The sequence below is a fragment of the Chelonoidis abingdonii genome, chromosome 2 (assembly GCF_003597395.2).
Source record: "Chelonoidis abingdonii isolate Lonesome George chromosome 2, CheloAbing_2.0, whole genome shotgun sequence".
NCBI lineage: Eukaryota > Metazoa > Chordata > Testudines > Testudinidae > Chelonoidis > Chelonoidis abingdonii.
The window spans coordinates 205,345,559-205,372,482 of record NC_133770.1 but is presented as its reverse complement, the minus strand read 5'-3'; the positions used below and the strand labels follow the sequence as shown (position 1 = coordinate 205,372,482).

The following is a 26,924-nucleotide window of genomic DNA, read 5'->3' as shown; positions in this document are numbered from 1 at the left end:
GTCTGCTGCTATCATGGGTGCCCCTGGCGAGATCGGGCGGGGGGGCAAAAGCAAAACTGGGAATAACTCCCCGGTTCAATCCCTCTTTAGGTTTCTTAAAAAAGAGTCAGTGCTGGCCTAGAACATGCGGACAAGTGTGTAGAGCAAAGTGTATCAGAGAGCACAGCTGCTCCGTGTCAGATCCCGGAGAAATGATGGCTGCATGCATTAGGGGTGCCCCGCAACAACCCCCAGCTCATTGCTTCCCTCCTCCCCAACCTTCCTGGGCTACCGTGGCAGTGTCCACTATTATGTGTCATGAAGTAATAAAGAATGCAGGGAATAAGAAACACTGAGTTTTAGTGAGATAATATTAGGGGGAGGCAGCTCGCCGGTGCTATGACAGTCCAGGCAGGACATTAAGCCGGTGCGGGGGAGAAAGCCCATTGCCGCTGCTATGACAGTCCAAGGCAGGACAGAATCTTTCCTTTAAACGGAAAGGAGGGGGCTGATGGAGCTCAGCCCCAGTGGCATTGAATGAAGACGGTTACCAGCTGTTCTGTCCAGGCGACTGGGAAGACGGGAGTCCATTCCTATTTTACCCAGGCGCCCCAGGCCAGCCTCACTGAAGCCAGCAGGCGCACTCCACGGTGATCATAAGGAAGTTACCAGTCCTACTGCACGTTGCCACGGCAGGGGCAAGAGGAGTGGATATGCGCCTCACTGCTGCAGCATCGCGTCTACCATCAAACAATTCAGTAGACATAGGGAGGGTGACATCTTGAAAGAAGTCAAGAAAGATTTCTTTCCTTTTGTTTCACTTGGGAGGGGGGAGTAAATCTGACGAGCTATTCCCTGAACCACGCGGAACAATGTGTTTGAACCTAACGGCGATTGGGGCTCAGCAAGATGCAATACTTTTCGAGACGCTCGTGGACTGTGCGGAAGCTGGAGTCCTCAGTACCCCCTCCCTCCCTCCATGAGCTTCCATTTCGAGTCTCTGGTTCCGTTAGCGCTTGTCACGCAGCACTATTGTAGCCCTGGAGATTTTTTTTTTTTCCAATACGCTATTGGTAAATCCATCTTCTGTAACAGAGCTTTGACAGAACAGATTTGTTTCCCCATACAGCAATCAGACCGTATCTCACGCTCTACGGGTCCATGCTGGAGTCTCTTTTGGGATCTTGGATCATTGCCACCATGCTGATCTGGCTTTCCATGCTGGGCAAACAGAAATAAAATCAAATTACTGCATCTGAGTTCAGATTGCTGTCCAGAGCGGTCACAGTGGTGCACTGTGGGATACCGCCCGGAGGCCAATACCGTCGATTTGCGGCCACACTAACCCTAATCCAATATGGTAATACCGATTTTAGCGCTACTCCTCTCATCGGGAAGGAGTACAGAAACCGATTTAAAGAGCCCTTTATATCGATGTAAAGGGCCTCATAGTGTGGATGGGTACAGCGTTAAATCGGTTTAACGCTACTAAAATCGGTTTAAATGCGTAGTGTAGACCAAGCCTTAGACTATACCACAACTATTCCCATTGAGTGAAATACAGTTAGCTCAGAACTTTCCTATTTAAATAGTTAAAATGTAGATTGTGTTTTGAAGAGTCCCCTGGTCACCACTTGTATGGAGATGGTAGTCTGGCATATGATGACCGGGTTGCATAAAATAGCCCAGACATACTAATTTCTCTAGAGTCCACAAATTACTTCGGCAGCCCAACTTCTAACCAGAGTCCTCAACATTGCAAACACTTGAATTCAATCAGAGTATTCAGATGTGTAAGTGTTTGTAGGATCAGGGCCATATGTGCTCAATTTGATACTTGTGAAATCACATGGTTTACTATTTTATAATTCACTTTACCTAAAAGTCCCGTTATTCTGTATTCCAGCTGTTTCCCTCTTCAATTTCACACTAAGATTACTAATTTTCTATATTTAGTTGTATTTAAGGAATGTTATCCTGCAGTAAAATGAAAAAAATCTGCTGAATTAAACTGTCCCCTGCCTTAATAAATTACGAAGTGAATTAGCTATACTCTGGGTGAATCTTAATCTAAGTCCTGAAATAGGCAGCTCGTATCAGTAAGAGCTTTATTTGGAAAATCTGTGGTTAACAAAACTGTGAAGCAGTCAGCAAAAATAGAAGCAATGCTTTTAACTCTTCTAATGGTAAAATAAAGGAAGGAGCAGGGCCGCCCAGAGGATTCAGGGAGCCTGAGGTCTTCGGCGGCGGGGGGTCCTTCCGCTTCGGGACCCGCTGCTGAAGTGCCCCGAAGACCTGCAGTGGGGGCCCCCGCCGCTGAAGACCCGGAGCAGAAGAAGTCCGGGGGCCCAGGCCCTGCGAGAGTTTTCTGGGGCCCCCAGAGCAAGTGAAGGACCCCGCCGCTCCAGGGGTCCCGAAATACTCTTGTGGGGGCTTCTGCAGGGCCCGGGGCCTGGGGCAAATTGCCCCATTTGCCCCCACCCTGAGTGGCCCTGGGAAGGAGAAAAGTTGGTCCAGAAAATGGTAGGTTGCTAATTTCTGTCATATTTTTGTTACCCTTTAAACTGCCCTCACAAACTAAAATATTTTTTCTTCAGCTCTTTGGACTGACACTGGTGGCAAAAAGTAAACATGGATTATAAAAAAACACAAGAATCACTAGCCTTCAAGGTTCCAGCAGAAAATTGGTCAATAAGCAGCAATTGAGAACCACGGTCTGTTTATGCTCAATTTATCTTCCTTGGTGCAAAGGCTTTCTGCCTCTTCACTGCAGAGGGGGAGCTGTGAGAGCAGCTGACATAACTGGGCCAGTTGCTTTTTATTTCTAGTATGCTGTGTGGAATACTTGAAAGCAAGCCTCTGTGCTCAGTAATTTTGCTGATAAAACTCAATATCTTCCACAATTCTGGTCATAGTTCATTCAGGAAAACATTCCTTAACATCAAGTGAAAATAGGAAGCAACACAAGTTGTATCAGTAACCAATTCAATATTACAGCATATTGTATCATCCTTCAAGTGTCTACGTGCGCTCTAATAGAACTGCTGTTTCAACATCTTTCTAAACTAAGACCTCAATACTGCAGTGAAATTTCCCATATTAACATGGCAGAAATAGTAACTTGTGAAGGAAACTGCAAGTTTTAGGTAGGATTATTCAGAGACACAAAACATACTCCCAACATTCTGTCAACAATGTCCAAGCTGACAAGGGACAAACAAAGCTGAACAGTGTCAACTGATTGACCAGTGGACAAGAGATTAGCAAAAACAAAACATCTTTCTAGTGACTACCAAGGATCCAGTAGGCAAGGTCAAACAACAACAGCAGAACAAATGGCAAACTGACCAGATAACAGGAATCAAGCGGGGTGGAAAAATAAAGTTAAAAAACTTACAAAAGTATTGAGAAGGCAGACATAGTATAATTCTGTACTCCATATATATTGAAAAGAAACTATTTTTCAGTCTTAATTTTTTTTAAAGAGATGAATGCACAATGGATGTCCCTTCGTAAATTTCTCTCAACCCTTACTGATTTCCCAGAGCTTGTTCAACTAAATGCAATGACATTTTTGCTATTTACCTCTCACCAGGTACTTTGAATACATGCTATGCAAACATGAGTGATAATAAACATTTCCTCTCTGCAACCACCTTTCTGAGAAGGAAAAATACAATACTTTTTATCGCACAAATACTGCAGTGCCACAAGTGGAAGACATGATACAGTGGAAGCATTGGTTTAAATAATCCACATGATGGACCTGTTTTTAGCCATGTAATCAGGTGAGTGGTACTTTCATGTTCTAAGATCGGTCCATTCTTTTGAACACACAGACATATGGTTGCACCAAGCACAACTTAAAAAGAAGTGCCTGTAGCATAGAATGCAATAAATTGGGCCATTCAAAAATCAAAAATCACTCATGCATGCACTTTCTCTCTCTGAAGGGAAAGATTGAGTGCTGGAAGATCCTTCTTTTTATAGTAGAACCTCAAAGATACAAACACCAGAGTTATGGACTGACCGGTCGACTGGACACCATGTGGAAGTCATCAGGCAGCAGCAGAGAAAAAAAGCTAGCAAATACCGTACTGCAGGGGTTCTCAATCTCTCTCTTTCGGAAGCCCCTCTTCAACATACTATAAAAACTCCAGGGACCAGCAGGCGGGGGCGGGGGGAGGGTCTCAGAGCCTTAGTCCTGGTGGGCTCCAGACTTCAAGCATGAGGGGCGTGGGACTGCAGCCACAGGTTGAGGGGGGTCAGGGCTTTAGACCCAGGAGGTGCTCTAGGGCTCAATGCTTCAGCCCTGCAGTTCTGTTCCAGGCTTTAGCCTCACAGAGGGCACTGGGACTTCGGGCTTTAGCTACTGGGAGAGTGCTGGTTTCAGCTTCAGTGCTTCCCCTGTAGCTAAAGCCCTGATCTCTGGCTTGCCCCCTGCTGAAACCTGGAGTGGAGTCATGAGAAGCTGAGCCCCAGTGCCCTCCGTGGAGCGGAAACTGGGAATGGAGCCATGGGGCTGAAGCCTTGAGCCCTGGTGCTCTCTGCAAGGTTGAAACCTGGAGCAGAGCCGTGGGGCTGAAGCCCTGAATTGACCCCATAGCTGCAGCCCCACCCCATCACTGAACAAGAGGTTATGGACTTCAGAGTTACAAACAACCTCCATTCCTGAAGTGTCCAAAATGCTGAGGTTCTACTGTATTAGGAGTAGAGACACTACCAAGCTCATTTTGGAAGAGGAAACGCTCAGACAAGGATAAAGTGGGAAATATTAGAAAACTTTCCATTTTTAAAGAGATTTTGATTAAGGTGATATAAAGAAACTGAAACAAATTTGATAGTAAACTTTTATAACTTTTTTTAGTCTGTGTTTAGACATACGTTTGGTCAGTGAGGGACATAGACTAGGACAAACATTGTTTGAGGAGGTTGATGAGATTAGTGTCACACGAAGACAGGTTTATATTTGTCATGGACTGTACAATTCACAGGGCTCGCCATCAACACTAAAATGTTTACAGACACAGGAAACAGCTGTTGCCAGTGATTCTGAGGTATATTCTTCAGTCATAAACCTGATCACTATTGAATACATCTTTCTCCCTTGCTACCACACCCTCAGTATTTTCTCTACACATCTCACTCTTTATTTCAGCCAAAGCCTTTCAGCTTCAACAAACTGTCAAACATCACTGAATCACTCGACAAAACTGTGTGCATTTGTAACCCTTTTAATACCAATTTTCCATCACAAAATTAGCTACATCACCCCCCGTGACCAGCACTACTTACCCTAGTTTTGGTATCTGATCTCTTCCTATCCTACACTTACCAGTTTCATAAGAACCTTACTTCTGGGTTTTAAAGTTTCCACATAGCCCCGTGTAGGTCAATTCATATAGCCATCAAAACTGATGAAGTAATTCACTTAGCTAACATACATACATTTGGTCCACTACACTTGACTCAGCAACAATTATGAAGCTTTACTAGGCATGGTTTGGCTTCTTAGTGATATCACACATTGCCCCTTCCTTAAGCCAAGGTTTCTTTATAGAATTTTGCATTTTCCTAACTATAAGGAAATGGAACTACTATTACTTATTTTTGGTCCAAATTTTACTTAAAATATTGTGTCAGTAACTACCTGGATGGGTGGTAATCCGCATATGACAGGAAACTGATCACTACTAGGATACATATTTATGTGTGTGTGGGAGGGGGGCAGGGAGGGAGTGTTATGTGAATGAATGGGAGTGTTTTTTTTTTTAAGAGCTAGCAGACTTCCTATTATATTTTAAAATAATTTAGAAACATTGATATTTCACTGGGATTATTGTAACTAAATAGCATGATAAAAGATCTAAAGCTTTTTCTTTAAGAGGACTTCAGTATTTTAAATGAGTTTGGTTTCTCAGAAAAAAGTAATTAAGAGATATGCAAACCAGAGAGCAAGGGTAAAAATGTATTGTTTTAGGTATTACTTAAAGGTACCTTGTACTGTTCACAAATTGGATTGCAGAGTTGCTTATACACCACTGCAGGCAAAGAACACTTGCAAACTGTTGATATCCTCCTTGTAGTTTAGACCTGTTTGTAATGGAGCACAGTAGGAAGCTGGAGCCTTTTATATATTGGGACTGAAGTGTGAACTTTGACCCTAAACTCCATGGTCTTCTGGGAAATGTAGTTAACTAAGTGGATATTTTGTTGCAGGTATTTCATTTGCTTGTGGCTGGTTAAATAAAATAATATGGCTTACTGAGGCCAGGATATTAGAATCTTTTCCATGGTATATTAATGTCATTTATAGATAAGATTTTTATTTAATTTTTACAGATGTCTTTACTGGCAAAAGCCCCAGTGTAGATGCAGCTTATTCTACTCTTGTTTGCCAGTATAACTTATTTAGATTGTATAAGCTATGCCGGTATAAGATGTAGCTACAGTAGAAGGTTTTCTGGTATAAGTTATACTGGCAAACCTTTTCAAGTGCAGACTAAGCCTGGGATAATTTTATGTATGACAGCAGGGTGATGAGTTACCTGGACTATCTGCAGCCTGTGAGAATTCAGTGAGAATATTTTTTTTTAAACATCGAGGAAAATGTTAATGCTTGTGAAGGGGAAGTAAAGTAAGGGGGATAATAATCTCCTTCTGTAAAGAGGGATTGATTTGAATTGTCATGATATGATATGTTTTAACAAGGTAAAGTGAAATTTCTGATTAAGCTAACTGGGAAAATGAAGCCATCTTTTTTTGGACCAGAAATATTAATGTTCATTTATCATGACACAGCAGCAGAATGGAACACAGCCACAAGGATGGATTTGCATATCTGTGAGGGCTTCATATACAGCAGTGGGTTGGGGTGGGCTGCAAGAGCTAATCAATTCTCTTTTTCCTCACAGACCAGCCAAATGAGTGACAGGGGCATATGGAGAAACCTCACCTTCACCCCTACCCCAGCCTACCAAGACATGATACTACCATGTGGAGGGCAGGGGAAAGCTCCTGGGGAGCTGAACCTGCCTTCCCTCTTTCCCCTTTTCCAAAGATTGTAATATCTTTCCCTCCACTAAGTCCAGTTGGGACATTTGTGCTGTTGCTTAAGAGACCATTTTAAACTGGGGGTGCCAGTTTATTAGATATTTTCTTTTATAAAAATGAAACCCACAAAATGCAGAAACTAATATTACATCAGATACAAAATATTTCAAAAGATGGAAAATCATTATTTACTGAGAGTAAATAAACCATGTTGGCATAGCTACCTCCTGCTTGGATTTTCAAAAGAGGAAGGGGTCCAACTCCCTTAGGCTCTCTGGAAAATCCCAGCATCGTTTGTTCACATTCAATAGAAAAATGCTAAGAGTAGACATACCATAGGATGTTTAAATAATTAAATATAGGATTATAGAGATTTAGTCTAATCCCAGGAATTTGGAGGCTTTACATGGATTAAAGTGGTTCATGGGCTTTATATGGGGTAAATTTCATCCAACAATTCCAAAGTGTGTTTAAAATGATCTCATTGTGATTCCCTAGCATCTAACATGCACTTTGCAAATGTGTAAATGGCTGCAAAAAGTGCACGGCAGTGGAGCAGAAGGCTCGTGTCTTCATATACATCTGTTCAGCGCCTACCACACTTTCAGTTAATAAAAGAAGTAGTCGAGTCTGTTCTTTAGCTAGGCAGCAAGAATCAAACAAATCGGTGGGAAAGTTTGATATGGTTACCATTGTATTCTATACATTATTCTTCACACATTTTTTCCATCTTAACTTTTAATAAGAGAACAAAGGGAAAGTTTTCTATTAACTTTTCCTGATTCTACACTGATCTATTCCATCTTTCACTTACCCTCCTGAAACCATAAACAACCTTCCCTGGAGCAACAATCCTGTTCCCTTTATAAGTGCACTGTTCTGTCCCTCTAATGGGACTTTTCTTTCTTTCTACCTTTCCATAGGCTCATCATTTTTACAGGTGCAGCAGCCTTTTTCTCTCTCTCTCAAAAATGAGGGCTTCTTCTAATCAAAAAACATTTTAAAATTTTCTCTCGAGTCCCTGTTCTAAAGCTAAAAGGCTTGGCAAGCCCTCAAGGACTAGAGAAAGCAGCCGTCATAACCACCCTGTAGTTCTTTTAGAGCTGTACTGAGGCTTTCTCTTCTCCTCTTTTATCGCCATTTTTAACTTTCCTCCTTTAGCTCTCACTCTGAAGACACTTATACATGTGCTGAACCCCTGAAGTGAGTAGCTGGACTGCTCAAATCAGTAATATTAAGCATCAGCATACCCCTGATACTGCTCCCACCCTGTGCCTGGTCTACAGAGGATATAAGTCTGTCATCACACCCATTAGACAGCCTCAGTTGTTTAGCACAAGCTGGAGCAGCTCATGCTTTTAATTCTACAGGACCTCCATTCAGTCCTTGGTATGTCAGCCAAGAAGGCAGCCAACACATGTGCGTAGCTGTTAGCAAGGTCACAGCCTCAAATGAATACATTTTTCCCATAAAGCTAATGTGTCAGCTTTTCACATCAATTGGGCAAATGAAAATATTTGCTAGCTATGGCTTCCCCTGCACAGCAAAGGATACCATCATGTAGGAATGAGAGCTCAGGATCGGGCATGGGGCAGCGGTAGAGCTCAGGGCTGGGTGTGAGCCTGGGGTAAGGGAGTATGTGGGGCTGGGTGCAGGACTGCATGGGAAGAGTACTGGGCCCCCTCCATAGGAAAATTCTGGTTGCACCCCGTCTTGCAAGAATGGGCATTAAGAGTCTCATCCCAGGACAGATGTAGCCTCTTAGTTCAGTGGGTGCACTGAACTCACTCACTCACTTTGCACAATTTTGTGCAGTGGCACCATTTCAATTGGTGTGGTGGTGGGAACGGAGACAACTTTCAGCAGGAGTCCAGAAATGCTTAGACCCCTGGAAGCTCTTGGATTGTTTGAAATAGCTGAGAACATTATTATTCCAGAAATAACTTGAACAATCTTCTCCTCCAAATCTATACTTGGATCTTGAGAGAGGAGGAGGAAAGAATCATCTAAGAGAGCTGAAGAGATTAAAATAAATTGGTGACAGTTGCCTCTGGTTCCATGGACAGGTGCGCCCCATGCACTGGATGGAACACCATCCTACATGTCTGCCACTAACTCCATATATGAGTGTGGAAAAGTCACATCTCTCTAGGCTTAGGTTCTCCATCTCTAAAATAGTGATGGTGTTACTACATACTTACTTTTGTAAGTGCCTCAAGATCCTTGGATGAAACGCCCTCTGTGTTATTTGCACATTATCTTTGATCCACACAATATGAAAATACCTGGGTTTGAGCTTGCTGTATGCTTTCTTAAACACTGGGAATTACATGTCTGGTGACACTGCTGAATTAATTTACAATACCTTTCTTCAAAATTGGAGCCTCTGCATGTTAATAATAAAAAAAAAGAAAGAAAGAAAGCAGGAGAAGGGCTTAGTTTCCTTAGTTACAGAACTGATGAATACTTTGGAACTAGTCCTAATTAAGTTTTAGAATTAGAATATTACAACTGAAGGCAATTTATGTAAGAACAAACACAGAGGCTGCTTATTAGCAATTATTGTTCTTGATTTTTGCATTTTATTATGCTTACTTTTAATTATTTATAATCTGAACCGTGGAGTGGTTTCACTATCACATACTCAATGTGAGGCTTGCACAACTGACAACAGTCTCCCAGGAAGGAAATAAGCTCAGCAAAATCATCATTTGAAATCAATTTTCTTCTTTTAGAGAGATTTCATCTCAGTGATGCAGGAATCTGTCTCTTTAGAGGCCTGTGTTTTCCCAGTTTGTCTTCATATCCTCATTTTGCAACATGTTCTTTTTACACTGCTATTGCAAGCCTCTTAAAAAACTGTCTATGTTACTTATATGGCAATCATCACCATGCTATCAAAATGCCTCAGCATCTTTAATGCATTCATCTTGACAACACTTGTGAAGGAGGGGAATGTTATTATGCCCCTTTTACAGATGCGGACCTGAGACACAGATGTACTAAGTGACTTGGCCAGGATCATACAAGAAGTTTGTGGTAGACCACAAATTTATACCCAGGTTTCCCAAGTCCTACTCTAGTGCCCTAATCACTGGACCATCACCATGTCCCCATTCCCCATTCCAGCCAAACTGAGCTTGGCACAGGAACATAATGGGGAGCAGGTCTTACAGGTTATGGGGGCCCAAGAACTACCCTTCAGGGCTTGGGGAAGTAGAACCAGAGTGCATAGAGGAAAGTGTGGAATTAGCAATATAAGCAAATGTATTAATAACAAAAATTAACAACAAAATGACTGTTAGAGAACCTAACAAAAAATAAACCTGATGCACTGGGGACCAACGTCTTTTGGTCACAAGTGGTGATTGATAAGTTGGATGGACATGGGGGAAATAGAGAGAGGAAAAGACATTTGCCCTGTCTAGTGTAGTATTCCTTTTTTTCTGGATCCAGTGCTAGCACAGGACACCACTAGAGACAGACACAGAACATGCAACACAGAACACTGAACACAGACTTTGTTGCGACACTATAACCATGGTATTTTATAATTCTTCAGCTGGTATCAGCTCTCCTGATGTTCTGGTTCAGAGCCTGAAAGATAGAAGCTTAGAAACAAATTAGCACAGTGCTCCCACATGGCAGACCCTGTTTAGTTTCTGCCTCAGTGTGTTTGGTACTTGGGGCTGCACAAATGCTAATTAAGTGTTGCATTTCTTTGAGTTTAATTTTTTTTCATTTTAAAATCCCCAGCCGCTTTGCCATGGCCTGGAGGTCTGAGGCAGAGGCAGGCACTGTTGTTACTGTTGCAATGGCATTCTGGCCATGGGAGAAGGAATCTACCCAAATATCCCCCTTCCCAATCTCCAGAGGGGTCCCAAAAGTCTGTCCCTTCTGGGGTCTCAAATGTTTTTTTTTCTGATGTTACTGCTGCTGTAAGATTTGAGAGTGCTGTTTTAATTCTCTGTACCCATCCTTAAGGGCAGTTAACTGGGTTTGTGTACTACATACATTTTTATTTCTCTGCTTTTGCAGCAGAGGCTTGTAAATTTTGGTGCAGTTTTTCATTTTTGCATTTAGCCAATTGATGGAATACCTCATTACAGGTTTTCCATAGAAGCCAAACTGCGGCTGCTTCCTTTTTCATCAGAGTTGAGGGTTTATATATTAATAAGTACCTAGCCAATCTGTTGTTTTGCTTTTTTTTAGGATATAGCAACAACTAACCACAACAAAACCAAACTGATAAATATTAAGCACTATAAACCCTAATTGCTAAAAGAGCAGCTTACAACTTCTGAAAGAGCAGTTTCCCTTTTTAACTCCTGAAGGAGCAACCTACAACTCCTGAAAGAGCAATTTTTCCTTTTTAACTCCTGAAGGAGCAACTTAACCCTCTCCGGGCCAGAGGGAGAGACAATAAGCCTCCGTATGTATCACTCGGCCTACTACTACCGAGAATTTATACACCAACTATAAAAATCCTTCCCAGGATTAGAGCGAGAAACACTAAGTTCTCCTCTTTACAGGCTGTTAGGCGGAGGTAGTTGTCATTACAAGCCTCCCACAGCAGCCAAATCCCTGCAGCGTCTCTTTTTGCTGCATTTAGGGGTTTACATATGAGGATATATTGGGCCATTCTATCCTCTAGATCCGAAATAGAGCAAGCATCTGCAAGGGCTTGTTCAGTCCAAGGACTGTGCCCATACCTCTGAAGAATTGTTTAAAGGGTGTTATTTCTTTTACAAAAGGTGAGGTTGGAGCGCCTTCAAACTTCATTCCTCCCTCTGAGACTGTTTTCCCTTGTCTTTTCTTAAACATTTTTAACATGTATAGTTTCCTTCGTCAGCCCTGAACCCTTGCAGCGAGTGATACAGCCGAAATTATCATATCCTGCTACCCCTGGTCTCGTTCAGCAAGCAGCTTTACCTTGCCCTATAGGCTCTTGTTACTCCTGATTTCTCAGTGAACACTTTGGATATGATTAATTGTAGCTTAAAGTTTCTATGAGCTCTTTTATAAAGCTTCTAAACTCCGGAGGTCAGTAGGCTTTGGTTAACCAAAAATAGAACTGCGCTCTATAGAGCCGGCTGTGTGCACACCAATGTTTACAATACCTGAGGCTTCTTTATCAATATTCCCCCTTTTGCAATTCTCCACCAAAATGTTGTACCAATATAATAAAAACCAGCAGGATCTTATTAAGAGGGATAAGACAAAGATACCACATTTATTGTAAATATAATAATAAAGCAAAAGATAAAAGTAAACAACGTTGTTTGACTACTTATTCCTAGTTCTACTTATTCCTAATACACACACACATATATATATTCATTCACACAATCATTCATTCAAGTTCTGTATAGGTGTTATAGTTACCAGCCTAGAAGTAGCTCAAGTTACTGGCCAGGTATCTTGGTGATGAGGATGGAGCTGAGTCTGTGTCAGATGCACCTGATGCTCCTGGAGGCTGGCAGCAGAACCAGAGACTCAAAGTCCTCAGTTTTTGGAGTTCATTCTTATAGGAATGAATTCCTATGTTAGTCTATGGGAGCTGTTTCATCCTGCTGTTGCTGACTCAATCAGCAGATGGTACATTCCTGGTGGCTCCACACTGTCTAAAGTGGCACATTCCTGGTGGCTCCACTCTGTCCAAAGTTTGTGTTTCTCATCCTTCTAGGTGTTGGGGTGGATCCCAATTTACCCTCTGGGGGTTGTCTGGTGGTCCACTTGACACATTCTTTGGCTGATGGATACTTCCTTTCTAAGTTGGCACCTCCCTAACCATTCATGTACATCAAGCATTCATCAACATACATTCCATATCTTAACATATTTTAATTTACTGTCTCCACCACTTTCGGGGTGTGTGCCTAGGAGCCGTTGCTGTTACAATGAAGTGAAAGTCACTTAACGGCTTATAGCATTTGTTTAAATTGTATCAATTACAGGTAACATAGTGTTTACTTCAAGAACAAAGTCAATGAACTTGTTTGTAAGTTTTACATAGTAATAGAGTATCTTTCACAAGACAGATACCATCAATGGTTTCTCCAGACAGGAGCTTACAAATTTTAACAGAAGAACTAAAAGTTTTTTGTACTTGGTGAAACTGGGGGGTCACTGTCACTTGGGGGAATCACTGTTAGTACCTTCTTTAATATCCCTACATAGGTGCCTTTCCAAGTCCTGAATTTGAGCAGAAGGGTGCCAGGCAAATAAGGGCAGCTCCAGGGCCTCCTAAAATTTGCCCTTTCCTGCCCCAGTGCATGCCCTAGCATACCCCTCCCTAAACTGTTAGCTAGTCCCTCAAACATTTCTGTGAACAAAACTCTGTTCATACAACTATGGGAATAACTGATAAGTGGCATAAATATGATCAAACTGAGCAGTTGTTCAGAACAAAAAAGTTTACAAATATTATTTTTACAACATTATATCAATTCTCACAGATCTAAATTCATCATGGGATATCAGCAAAGCCCAGAGAGTAATGGAATCTGAAGTGTGGTAATTGTCTATATTTAAACTCAGCAACATTACATCAGGGTTTTGGCTTGAAATTCACTTCTTGTTGGTTCTTATTTTTGTCCATTTCTCTTTATTGCAGTAAAACAAAATACATGAAACATTACTAAGAAAAGAACTACAAAACATACCTTGGCTGAAAAACAATGCTGGTACTGTCATAACTTAGCCCCATAATTTGGATTAGGTTGGTCTGCCAGCAGAATGACCTTGTTCAGTACTTCAATTTATGTTTTCATCTTCAGAAATTTCTAGTGGCTTATGAGCCAGCAAATGTAAAATACAAGAACACATCTCAAAGCAAATACATTTCTTTTATCAAGCAAGTGGAAAATTGCAGCCTTTTATATGGCATGGGGTCTAAACTGTTAGAGTATAATAAAATCAAACCTGAAATTTTCAGTTTTATTATACATTTTTTTACCTGTCAAAAAAACAAGGAGTCTGATGGTACCTTAAAGGCTAACAGATTTATTTGGGCATAAGCTTTCGTGGGTAAAAAAACCCACTTCTTCAGATGCATGGAGTGAAATTACAGATGCAGGCATTATATAATGACACAAGAAGAGGAGGGAGTTACCTCACAAATGTAGAACCAGTGTTGACAGGGCCAGTTCGATCAGAGGACCCAACTACATCAGCCATACCATTAGCGGCTCATTCACCTGCATGTCTACTAATGTTACATATGCAATCATGTGCAGCAATGCCCCTCTGACATGTACATTGGCCAAACCGGACAGTCCCTACGTAAAAGAATAAATGGACACAAATCGGACATCAGGAATGGTAACATACAAAAGCCACTAGGAGAACACTTCCTGGACATTCTATAACAGATTCAAAAGTAGCTACTGTATACCTGAATAAAAAAACTTCAGAAACAGACTTCAAAGAGAAACAGCAAAACTAAAATTCATTTGCAAATTTAACACCATTAACTTGGGCTTGGATAGGGACTAGGAGTGGCTGGCTTATTACAAAAGCAGCTTTGCCTCTCCCGGAACTGACATCTCCTCATCTATTATTGGGAGTGGACTACATCCACCCTGATCAAATTGACCCTGTCAACACTGGTTCTCCACTTGTGAGGTAACTTCCTTCTCTTCATGTGTCATTATACAATGCCTGCATCTGTAACTTTCACTCCATGAATCTGAAGAAGTGGTTTTTTTACCCACAAAAGCTTATGCCCAAATAAAACTGTTAGACTTTAAGATGCCATCGGACTCCTTGTTGTGTTTGTGGATACAGACTAACATCGCTACTCACTGATATTTACCTGTCAAAGAGGAACATAGCAAGTGCTGTGCTTGGTAACAAGAATCTAAAGAGAAAAGTAAATAAAAAATGGAAAGGATAAATGTTAGATTTAAATATTTGTTTTTCAGTGCAGTCATAAAGACTTTTGTTATTGGCATAGATTTTTGTCTTCAATAAAATTACGATACAACTACAGAAAAGTGTGTTCTGTAAAAGGGACTCTTTAAAAGTTTATTTCATGCCCAGGCTATGAAAACTGAGTACCACAGACAGTCTTCTATGAAAGTTGCATTGCTGAAATACTGTTATTACTTTCTTTAAGAACCTGTTGGAGACAAGAAATAGATCCATTAATGAGGCATATTCTAGTATGTGAAAGCATGTTTCAGCTATTCTAAACAAAAAAACCCCTGTTTATTTCTTATGGAAATTTGGAAAGAATACTGAGATCTAACTAAATGAATTTCATAGAAAGCAATAGCTTTGATTCAGCAAAAATCTGGGCACATTCCCAACTTTAAGTACAAGACTAGTCCTATAGGCACCAACTTCCTCTTTACCTAGGGACGCTCGATGCCCCATCTGCCCCAGGCCATGCTCCCGCCAGGGCCGGCGCTACCATTTAGGCAGCCTAGGCAATCGCCTAGGGCACCAGGATTATTCGGGGGGCGGCATTTTGCCGGGGGGGTGGCAGGCGGCTTCAGATGACCTGCCCCAGGCATGCCTGAGGAGGGTCCGCTGGTCCGTGGCTCCGGTGGAGCTGCCGCAGTCATGCCTGCGGACGGTCAGCTGCTTGCGCGGCTCCAGTGGACCATCCGCAGGCATGCCTGCGGCAGCTCCACCAGAGCCACGGACCAACGGACCCTCCGCAGGAATGACTGCAGCAGCTCCACCGAAGCCATGGGATCAGCGCGGGAGGTGGCGAAATGGCCATGTGCCTAGGGCTCAAGAAACCCTAGCGCCGGTCCTGGCTCCCGCTCCACCCTTTATCTCTAGCCCCCACTCCCACCCCACCTCTTCCCAACCTTCCCCCGCCCCACCCCATCCCCACTCAACCGCTTCCCCCAAAGCCTCACCCCGCCTCTTCCTGCCCATCCCTCAAGTGCGCCCCCATCCCCACTCCTTGCCTTCCCTCCCAGCACCTCCTGCATGCCTGAACAGCTGTTCCATGGCATGCAGGAGGCACTGGGAGGGAGGCGGAGGAGTTGATCGGGGGAGCATTACTGGGGGAAGGGAGGAGGAAGGGAAGCTTGGATGTCAGTGGGTGCTAAGCACCCATTAATTTTTTTTTGTGCGTGCTCCAGCCTTGGAAAAAACATGGTCAGCACCTATGATGAAATTTACAATTTATTGTAGCATCTTTACAGTAAATACTAGAGGCATTTTGAGTAATCAGTTCAGGTGTTTCAGATATTGTAAGACATAGTACAATGGCAGTGATAGAGTATTTTCCATGCACACACACACACACATACACACAAAATTGAAAGAGGAAAAAAGTCGTCTCCCCCCCACAAAGAAAAAAATTGTTCAGAGGTTTCCAGGTTGTGTTTGTATTATGAAAAATCATAAACTCAAAATGTTTGGCTTTCAAAAATTTTCAGTTTTTCTGGTTTTTAAAAATTGAAAAAAAATTCAGTTCTTGAGTTAATTTTTAATAGAACAGCTGGAACAACGTAGTAAGAATAAAAGAATTTTAGCAGAAAATTTTCACTTCTAAAACAGGCCATTTTCAGGTAAAGAGATTTTGACCAGGACAAAACAAAAGCCTCTGATCCTCTGAGGTGCTGAACTCCCATTAAAAGTTTAAGATGTTCAGCAATTCTTCAGAGGAACAAGTGTGAAGAATGTGGAAATAAACAGGAATAACTGGAAGTATTAGTCCATGAGCGAAAAGTTGACTTACTCGGTATCCCACCAAGTTTCTGTGATAAGTCTCATGACTGGAATGTTGGTATCGAGGGGTTGTTATAGAGGGATTGGTATAGCTAGTTCAGGAGGGACAGGCATGATAAAAAAAGGGAGGAGGTGTTACGAGGTCTGGAAAGAGATGAGAGGCAGACCACTTGAAAGTCCCTGGGTACAGATAAAAGGGGTAACAAAAAAAAGCAGTGGTGAAGTCATGTTAGAGGTCTATTACAGACCATCAAATGAGGAAAAGGAAGTGGATAAATTATTTCTAGAACAAAGAACAAAAACGTCCAAAACACAAGACCTGGTAGTAATGGGGGACTTTAGCTACATAAACATCCATTGGGAAAGTATTAAGGCAAAAGACAAGTTTTCCAAGAAATTATTGGAATGTATTGGGAACAACTTTTTGTTGCAGAAAGTGGAGGAACTAACCAGGGGTACAGTAATTTTAGACTTGATTCTAACCAACAGGGAGGAATAGGGAGTGAATTTGAAGGTTAAAGGCAATTAGGTGAAATCAGTCATAAAATATACATTTCATAATTCTAAGGGAAGGATTTGATGACTTCAATACTCAGGCATAGGTTAGGGGTTTGTTACAGAAGTGGATGGGTGAGATTCTGTGGCCTGCATTGTGCAGGAGGTCAGACTAGATGATCATAATGGTCCCTTCTGACCTTAAAGTCTATGAGTCTATGTAATAAAGACATTAAAATATCATATTGCCGTCTATAAATCCGCCTGATTCCCACACCTGAATACTGATGCAGATGTGGTCGCCCCATTCAAAAAAAAATAGTGGAATGAAAAGATCAGCAAAGGACAACAAAAATTATCAGGGTATGGACATCTTCCATCACAAGGAGAATTAATAAGACTGGACATTTCAGCTTGGAAAAGAGACAACTAAGGGGAGATATGTTAGAGGTCTATAAAATCATGATGCATATGGAGAAAGCAAATAAGGAAGTGTTATTTACTCCTTTTTATAACACAAGAACTAGGGGAAACCAAATGGAATTAATAGGCAGCAGCTTTAAAACAAACAAAAGGAAGTATTTTTCAGACAAAGCACAGTCAACCTGTGGAACTTCTTGCCAGAAGATGTTGTGAAGGCCAAGACTATTACAGGGTTAAAAAAAGAACTAGATAAGTTCATGGAGGATAGGTCCATCCGTGGCTATTAGCCAGAATGGGCAGTGATGGTGTCCCTAACCTTTGTTTGCAAGAAGCTGTGAATGGGCGACAGGGTATGGATCACTTGATGACTACCCATTCTGTTCATTCCCTCTGGGGCACCCGGCATTGGCCGCTGTCAGAAGACAGGATACTGGGATAGATGGACCTTTGGTCTGATCCAATATGGCTGTTCTTATGTTCTTATTTAAGAATATTTAGGTAAGTTAGATGTATTCAAGTTAACGGGGTCTCATGAAATTCATTCTAGGGTACTTAAGGAACTAGCTGAAGCAATCTCTTAACCGTTAGCAATTATCTTCAAGAACTCATGGAAGGCAGGTGAGATCCCAGAGAAATGGAGAAAGGCAAATATACTGGATGGCAAAGTCAAAGATACTGGAACAAGTTATTAAACAATCAATTTGTAAGCACACGGAAGCTAATAGCGTAATAAGGAATAACCAGCATGAATTTATCAAGAACAAATCATGTCACACCAAACTAGTTTCCTTCTTTTACTGGGCTACTGCCCTAATGGATGGTGGGGAAGCAGAATACAGATATATCTTGAGTTTAGTAAAGCTTTTCATCAGAGGGTCTCAAACTGGGGTTCAAGACCCCCCAGGGGGTCGCAAGGTTATTACACGGGGTTTGAAAGCTCTCAGCCTCCACCCCAAACCCCAATTTGCATCCAGCATTTTTAATGGTTTTAAATATATAAAAAAAGTGTTTTTCATTTATCGGGGGGGGGGGTCGCACTCAGAGGCTACCTACGTGAAAGGGGTCACCAGTACAAAAGTTTGAGACCCATTGCTTTTCATAGTGTCGCATGACATTGTCATAAGGAAACTAAGAAAATGCAGCCTAGATGAAATCACTGTAAGATGGGTTCACAACTGGTTGAAAGACTGTACTAGAAGAGTAGCAAACAATGGTTCACTGTAAAACTGGGGGGATGTATCTAGTGGGATCCACAGAGGTCAGTCCTGGGTCTGGTACAATTCAATACTTTTATTAATGTCTTCAATAATGGAGTGGCGAGTACGCATAAAATTGGCAGATGACATCAAGCTGGGAAGGGTTGCAAGCACTTTGGAGCACAGGATTAGAATGCAAAAGGATCTTGAAAAATTAGAGATTTTTTTCTGAATTCAACAAGAGATATAATTCAATAAATGTAAATGTAAAATACTTCATTTTGGAAGGAAAAGAAATCAAATGCATAGCTACAAAATGGGGAATACTTGGCTAGATGGTACTGCAGAAAAGGATCTAGGGGTAATAGTGGATCACAAGTTTAAGATTAGTCGACAATGTGATGTAGTTGAAAAAAAGGGGTAAGATAATTCTGGTGTATAGAAACAGGAATTTTGTGCGTAAAACACTGGACATAATTGTCCTTGGCACTAGTGAGAGCTCAGCTGGAGTGTGGGGTCCAGTTCTGGGCACCACACTTCAGAAAAGATCTGGACAAATTGCAGAGAATCTAGAGGAGAGTAACAAAAATGATAAAAAGTGCAGTAACCGTGATCTATGAGGAAAGGTTAACAAAACTGAGCATGTTTAGTCTTAAGAAGACTGAGGGAGGATCTGATAACAGTTTTCAAATATTTTAAGGGCTGTTACAAAGAGGATGGTGATCAGTTGTTCTCCATCTCCACTGAAGAACAATTCTACAGCAGGCTACACAATGTAGGTCAGAGAGAACAACTTGTGGCAGGGTAGACTGAAATTGAGGGCATAAACCAAAAGGACAGCCAACATATGCTGCAGAAGGTCTGAGTCTTATTATCTATCCTGGAATAGAATGTTGAGTGGTCAGAAAATACGTTAACAGCTGAAGTCAGAATTTGTGTGCAGATCATGCATCTAGTAAATTGGACAATATTGTTAATAAAAAGCAAAAGATATTTTAAACAGGGGCAAACGTTAGATGCCTGTCACCATACCACTTGGCACTGTGATCCTGTAAGTTAAACAGGGCTGGATTCTATTACTTTGATGGGACACCTCTAAAGAACACAGTAAGGCGTTGGTGATTCGGTAGGTGCTATCCTTTCTTCAAAATCAGTGCTGCACCAATGCCTTAGCAATATTTTAGGGATCCCTGTGCTACCATATGTTATATCTTTCAAGTAAAATGTAAAACTAAAGGTGCTAGCTACTCATATTGATTAAAGATCTTTTGGCACTTTTTAAAGAATAGGAGTAGTAACTCTCAGATTCTTGCCAAATTCCAATTTGGGTGATTGCATTGCACCTACTTAAATTTCCTTGGCAGTTTCAATTATATAAGGTATTTTCCAAGTTTTTAAATATTTATATTGCAGCAATGCCCTGGGGCCTCAATCAGGACCAAAGCTCCATTGTGTTATGTGTTGCACAAACATACAAAAAACACAGGCCCTGCCTTGCCCCGAGGAGCTTACTATCTTAGTCTTTTGTCTACACTGGAAACTGAACAATAAAACTTTTGTTTTTCGGAGGTGTTAAAAAACCAGCCCCCCGAAGATAAAAGTTTTGCCGATGACAAGCACTGGTATGCACAGCGCTTTGTCAGCAGGAACACTCTCCTGCCAATAAAGCAAATGCTGCACATTGTGGGTGGAAGTTTTCTGTTGGAAGGAGAGCTCTCCATAGGTGCTGGAACTAGGGGGCTGGACTTCCGTTGTACCCCCTGGCTTGAAGTGGTTTCCATTATCTACAGGGTTTACAGTTTGGTTTAATGGCTTTCAGCACCCCCACTATACAAATTGCTCCAGCCCCCCTGGAGCTCTCTCCTGCTGACGAACAGTGGCAACACTGCATGCCTTTTAGTGATACAGCTGTGTAGTGTAGAAATAGCCTTATTGTAAACTCCAGGATGTTCATCTGTGGCTTTGTTTCACTTCAGCCACAACTATAGCTGCATTTCACTGGATGAAACAATCCCAGTGAACATTTTATTAAGTTTCTAAATCATGCTGGGATCCTTTGTAATGAAAAATTATGTAAATATGAGATCGCTTTCACAAATAAATCAGTAAATCTATAACTAAGTTTGTCAAATGGATCTTTTTGTAATGTCTGTGTGGTTTGTTGTAAATACAAAGAAATCTATGAGGGGAGGTGAAAAACAACCAACAAACCAAAACAGATCAAAAAGAAGAGGAAATAGGAAAATGAAGGAGAAAGTGATACCAATGAAGAATAAAAAGAATCACTGCCTGCCTTCTAACCCAGATAAAAAACAGAGCATTTACAGTATTATTGAAATATGAATGTGTGATATAACCTAAATTAAATGTTAAGAACTTTTATCTGTGTATATATCTTAATAGCTGCCAGATGTGATCATATATATTCATCAGATTGAGCTTGTAATTTTTTTTCCAGATTTCACTACTTCCAATACTGAACAGCCTGCTTATTAAAATTAAACTGAGAAGTCTGAAAATTAATTTACAAAACCCATCATAGTCATTACTCATAATAAAATAGTAGCTATAATATATGCCACCTTTTACATTTTTACCTACAAATGTATTAGTATTCAGGAAAGGTAGCAGATTTCATTTTCCAGTTGTAGTGGTCTTCAACTGGACACCGCTAATTGATATCCCAGCAGTCATTTCACTTTCATCCTATATATATCCAATTTGTTCTATCCACCTGTTGTCTATTGTCACATTATACAGACCTGATCCTGTAAGCTGGTCATAGCATCTTAAAGGATTGGGGCTTAAGACTAAACTCTTTGATGCAGGTACTGTCTTTTTGTTACCTGTATATAAACTGGATGGTCTGTGAGTGTGGCCTCTAGGTGATACTGTAACACAGTACACAACAAATAATAAATGGTAATAATTACCATAAGAAGAGCATAAGAAGTGGCAGTGCACAGTTCCCTTATGTGTCTTTATCTTGATTTGAAGATGAATTGTCAGTTCATTCTCCATGGCCATGCAATCTCTGGTCTCTTTTAGAGGCTTTGTTAATGGCAGTTGCATTTGTGATCTGTAGACATGTCAATCCTCTAACTTCATATAGGCCACTGGACAACTTTAGAATATGACAATTAGTGTTACTACTGACCCAAGTTGAATTTCAGCCAGTGATCTGCATCTGAAAGACCCCTAAGTTATTACTAGATCCTGAAGTCCTCAGCTTCCAGTCCTTTAATTCATAATCATAGAAGCATAGAATTGGAAGGGAAATCGAGAGGTCATCTAGTCCAGTCCCCTGAACTCATGGCAGGACTAAGTATTATCTAGACCATCCCTGACAGGTGTTTGTCGAACCTGCTCTTAAAAATCTCCAATGATGGAGATTCCACAATCTCCCAAGGCAATTTATTCCAGTGCTTAACCACCCTGACAGTTAGGAAGTTTTTCCTAATGTCCAACCTAAACCACCCTTGCTGCAATTTAAGGCTATTGTTTCTTGTCTTATCCTCAGAGGTTAAGAAGAACAATTTTTCTCCCTCCTCCTTGTAACAACCTTTTACATATTTGAAAACTGTTATCATGTCCCCTCTCAGTCTTCTCTTCTCCAGACTGCACAAACCCAATTTTTTCAATCTTCCCTATTAGGTCACGTATTCTAGACCTTTAATCATTTTTGTTGCTCTTCTGTGGATTCTCTCCAGTTTGTCCACATCCTTTCTGTAATGTGGTGCCCAGAACTGGACACAATACTCCAGCTGAGGCCTAATCAACGTGGAGTAGAGCGGAAGAATTACTTCTTGTGTCTCGCTTACAATACTCCTGCTAATATATCCCAGAATGATGTTTGCATTTTTTGTAACATTGTTACACTGTTGACTGATATTTAGCTTGTGATCCACTATGACCCCCAGATACCTTTCTGCATTACTGCTTCCTAGGTAGTCATTCCCCATTTTGTATGTGTGCAACTGATTTGGTGCTTCCTAAGTGGAGTACTTTGCATTTGTCCTTACTGAGTTTCATCTTATCTACTTCAGACTACTTCTCCAGTTTGTCCAGATCATTTTGAATTTTAATCCTATCCTCCAAAGTATTTGCAACCCCTCCTGTCCTGGTATCCGCAGTACGTAGAAAGAAATAATCAATTAGTGTACACTTACAAAAACAAGTTTATTAAATCTAATCATTATGTGTATTTGGGAACATTAGACTGGTGGTCAGATTCCAGAGCACTCTACTGCCTTTTTGTTTGTTTGTTTCTACAGTGAACCTGGTCCTTTTCAGAACAGGGCCATTATTTACTAAACTCACACTTATACACTGGATGTGACTGAGAACTAATGAGGTTCAGAGGTTCAATTTAGTTTGGGTAGCCACCCTAAGGTTTGGACGACCTTATCCTGAGCCCTGCAAGGAATTCTAAGTAAGCAGATCCCTTTGCCTGTTGCTGAGCCACTCTCACTTCCATGATCTCCCTAACATGCAACGCTCCTTTCAGAATTGGCACCTTGGATTGGGAACCTACAATATCACAATTTCACAAATGCTTCTACTATTTTCAGTTTTTGGCCTGGATCAAAGAAACACAAGGAAGCAGCCTTCATAAATCTTCTTACCCCTTTTGGTTCTGATACAGAGATGGCAGGGGGAAAAGCAATCAGGCTTTTTCAAATCTTGAAAACATTTCCAGGCTTGGCATGAGTGATGAGTGAAGTTTGGGGTCTCACTTTGAGCAACAGACTCTGCACATTACTTGATTCTCATTTTACCGTGACTGACTCAGGTGTCCTATTGTATTATTAACTCACCATGCTCTCAGTCCTGCAAGACGCTGTGGACTCTGGCCCCAATCGAAAACCTGTTTACTTACAGACTTAGAGTTTGATGGATTGGGCCAGAGTGAGGAGTCACCGACTTGCAGGTTCGAGTTTCCAAACTTACACCCTGAAAGCAAAACATATAAAAAAGGAGCCAGTTCCTATCCAAAACATGAAGAACTCAGATCTTCTGGTCCAATTTATAATTCTCCTTTGGAATAAGCGATGAAGAAAGAGTTCTATTCCTTCACTCCCCTTACAAGAATGAGACATTCAACACCTCTTGATTATTGTGAGCTTCTAAAGTGTTGAGTGAGATTGAAATACATAAAGACAAAGAAACAAAACAAAAAAATCCCTATCCAAGCAGTAGAATCCCAATCCTCCTGAATAAGCAGCTGGAGCAGATGAACTCCTAGGAAACAAAGATCCTGTTCTCATGCAAATGTCTTCAGTGGTAAAGAACAAGAGGAGAGAAATATGCAAAAAAAGAATGATTTCTAAATAGAACATTTCTCATTCCAGGAGCTGTCAGTGGCTCTTTAAGTTTGCTTTAAAATGCAGAAGCAAAATGAAATTCTTTTCATATGATTATTTTTATATTTTCAGGTATTTTTCCAGGTATCATCTAGTGGTACGTGAGATAATGTACTGTATCAAGACAGAAACACTACAAAAAGATCAAACAGCCCACTTCATCATCTTAAAAAACTTTGATGCTACCGTGGGCAAGGAGAATAGAGGTAAAGAAGCAAGAGGACTCTTTAGAAAGGAGCTAGGAAAGAAAGTGGTTATAGTGTGAGCTGCTATAAATTACTGCTAGTCAGAGCTGAAAAATCTCAAAACACTAGAGATGCAGCAATCTGGTAGTGCAGGTGGATATTTAAACCTTGCACTCACTTGGAAAAGCATAGTCCCTGCTATTCACCTGTTAGTCTCAGGAGGAAGAGTAAGTGTGCAGGTTGCCTATGTATTTAATTATAAGAATGTACAATTATTTTATATGAATGTCAATCTGTCACATATCAGAGGGGTAGCCGTGTTAGTCTGGATCTGTAAAAGCAGCAAAGAATCCTGTGCCACCTTATAGACTAACAGATGTTTTGGAGCATGAGCTTTCATGGGTGAATACCCACTGCGTCAGATGCAGGTAGTGCAAATTTCCAGGGGCAGGTATATATATGCAAGCAAGCTAGAGATAATGAGGTTAGTTCAATCAGAGAAGATGAGGTCCTGTTCTAGCAGTTGAGATGTGAAAACCAAGGGAGGAGAAACTGGATCTGTAGTTGGCAAGCCATTCACAGTCTTTGTTTAATCCTGAGCGTATCGGTGTCAAATTGCAGATGAACTGACAGTTCAAGCCAGTTTCCTCTTTGAAGTCTGGTCCGGAAGTTTTTTTGCTCGGATGCACTTAAGACGTCTGCTATTAGTTGCAGGGAGGTTGAAGTGTTTCTCGCGTACAGGTTTTTTATATATGCCATCTCAATATATGATATTGTGTCCATTTACCTTTTCCGTAGAGCTGTCCAGTTTGGCTGATGTACATAGCCAGAGGGGCATTGCTGGCAATATATGGCGTATATTACATTGGTGACTGGCAGGTAATGAACTGGGATGATGTGGCGATCTGGTTAGTCCTGTGAATGTGCTCGCTGCGTGTAGATATGTGGCAGAGTTGCATCGAGCGTTTGTTTGCATGGATTGGTTCTGAGATAGAGTCTTACTATGGTGCACGTGTGTAGTTACTGGTGAGAATACTGTCAGGTGGCAGGTAGATCTGTGGCGACGGGCTGGCCTGCCACCCCGCAAGGCTTGTGAAAGTGTGGGTCTTGTTCCAGATGTGGTTTGTAGATCTGAAGTGATCGCAATCTGGAGGGTTTTAGCTGGGGACTGTATGTGATGGCAGTGAAGTCCTCGTTGTTTCTTTCTTGGTTGTCCTTGCAGTAGGAGGCTCTGGATAAACACCGCTGGCTCGTGATAACTGTTTCCGTTATTCCTCGTGTGGTATTGTAGTTCTGATGAACTGCCTGGTGGAACTTTTGTAGGTGTGTCTCTGATCTGAAGGGGTTAGAGCAGATGTGTTGACCTCAAGTGCTGGCCTTGTAACAATGGATTCGTGTGATATGCCCGCGATGGAACGCTGGAGGAGTAAGGTAGGCAAAGTGGTCCGGTAAGTGCTATTTTCAATATAGGGTGGTGTACGTGACCACAATTATTTGCATCATGGTGTAAAAGTTGATCCTCCCGATGTGATGTCCAGGCTGAGTTGATGTGGGGTGGAAGCTGTTGAAATCGTGGTGGAATTTTCCAAGCCTCTTTCTCATGGAGTCCAGATGAGAGAAGACTCATCAATGTATCGTAGGTAGAGAAGGGGCATGAGTTGACGCAGAGCTAAGGCAACGTTGCTCAGGTCGCCATAAAAAATAATTGCCATATTAGTGGGGCACTCCCGCGGGGGTGGGCCCATAGGTGCCACGATACTGGAGATATATATGTCCATCAAAACTAAATAGTCTGTGTTGAGGATCAAAGGCACAGAAGTCTCCAGCCAAACTTGTGTGTGCATCATCAGGGGAACTGTTCCTGACGCTTGTATTCCAGCCTGTATGTGTGGGATGTTTGTGTAAGCGCCACTCGATCACCAGGTGTAGGTCGTGATTTGGAAGGTCACCAATCGCATGTAGTTTCCTCAGAATCACTGTGATCACGGTAGATAGTGGAGTGCTGGCGGCAAGGGGCTGAGGTAGAGAGTCCCACATATCCAGACAGCCTTCAGTGATGAGTGCCAGAACTAAGCACCACAGAAACTGAGATGGGCCCGTCCAGTGAGGTTTCCGGGTTATTTGTGGATCTTGGTGTGGAGTAGAAAGTAGAGTGCCTGGTAGGCCCTGAGGGTGATGTGTTTGTTCCGGTTTAGTGGAGGTAATGTCCTGAGTAATGGTGCAGTTTCGTAGTGTATTCTCAGTGGAATTGAGGAAGTGGCCTGTAGAATTTGTAACTTGGAGGTTGTCTGGCGGCCTCCTTTTTGTAGTCAGACCTGTTCATAGATGACAAACAGCATCTCTTTAACAGCCTCTTTGATATAATGTCAGCGGTGGTTTCTAGGCGTGGATGGCATGTGCGTTCTGCAACTACTTAGGTTACCTCAGCCTGACCAATCTACCATGGGAGGTCCACTTCCTAGACATACGGTGCAAATAAGTGATGGGCTCAACATTAACTCCACCCTAATACCGAATACCTACCGCTGCTATGCCTA

The 26,924-nt window shown here is 41.6% G+C and overlaps 1 long non-coding RNA gene across 1 annotated transcript; it reads right to left on the bottom strand.

Moving 5' to 3' along the window:
* Window positions 1–10,467: 10,467 nt before the first annotated feature.
* Window positions 10,468–11,737, bottom strand: LOC142046230 (uncharacterized). The gene is made up of 2 exons (XR_012655124.1): window positions 11,544–11,737; window positions 10,468–10,953 (listed from the first exon to the last, which is right to left on the bottom strand). It is a non-coding gene; the product is annotated as an uncharacterized LOC142046230 (long non-coding RNA).
* Between the last annotated feature and the right edge of the window lie 15,187 nt (window positions 11,738–26,924).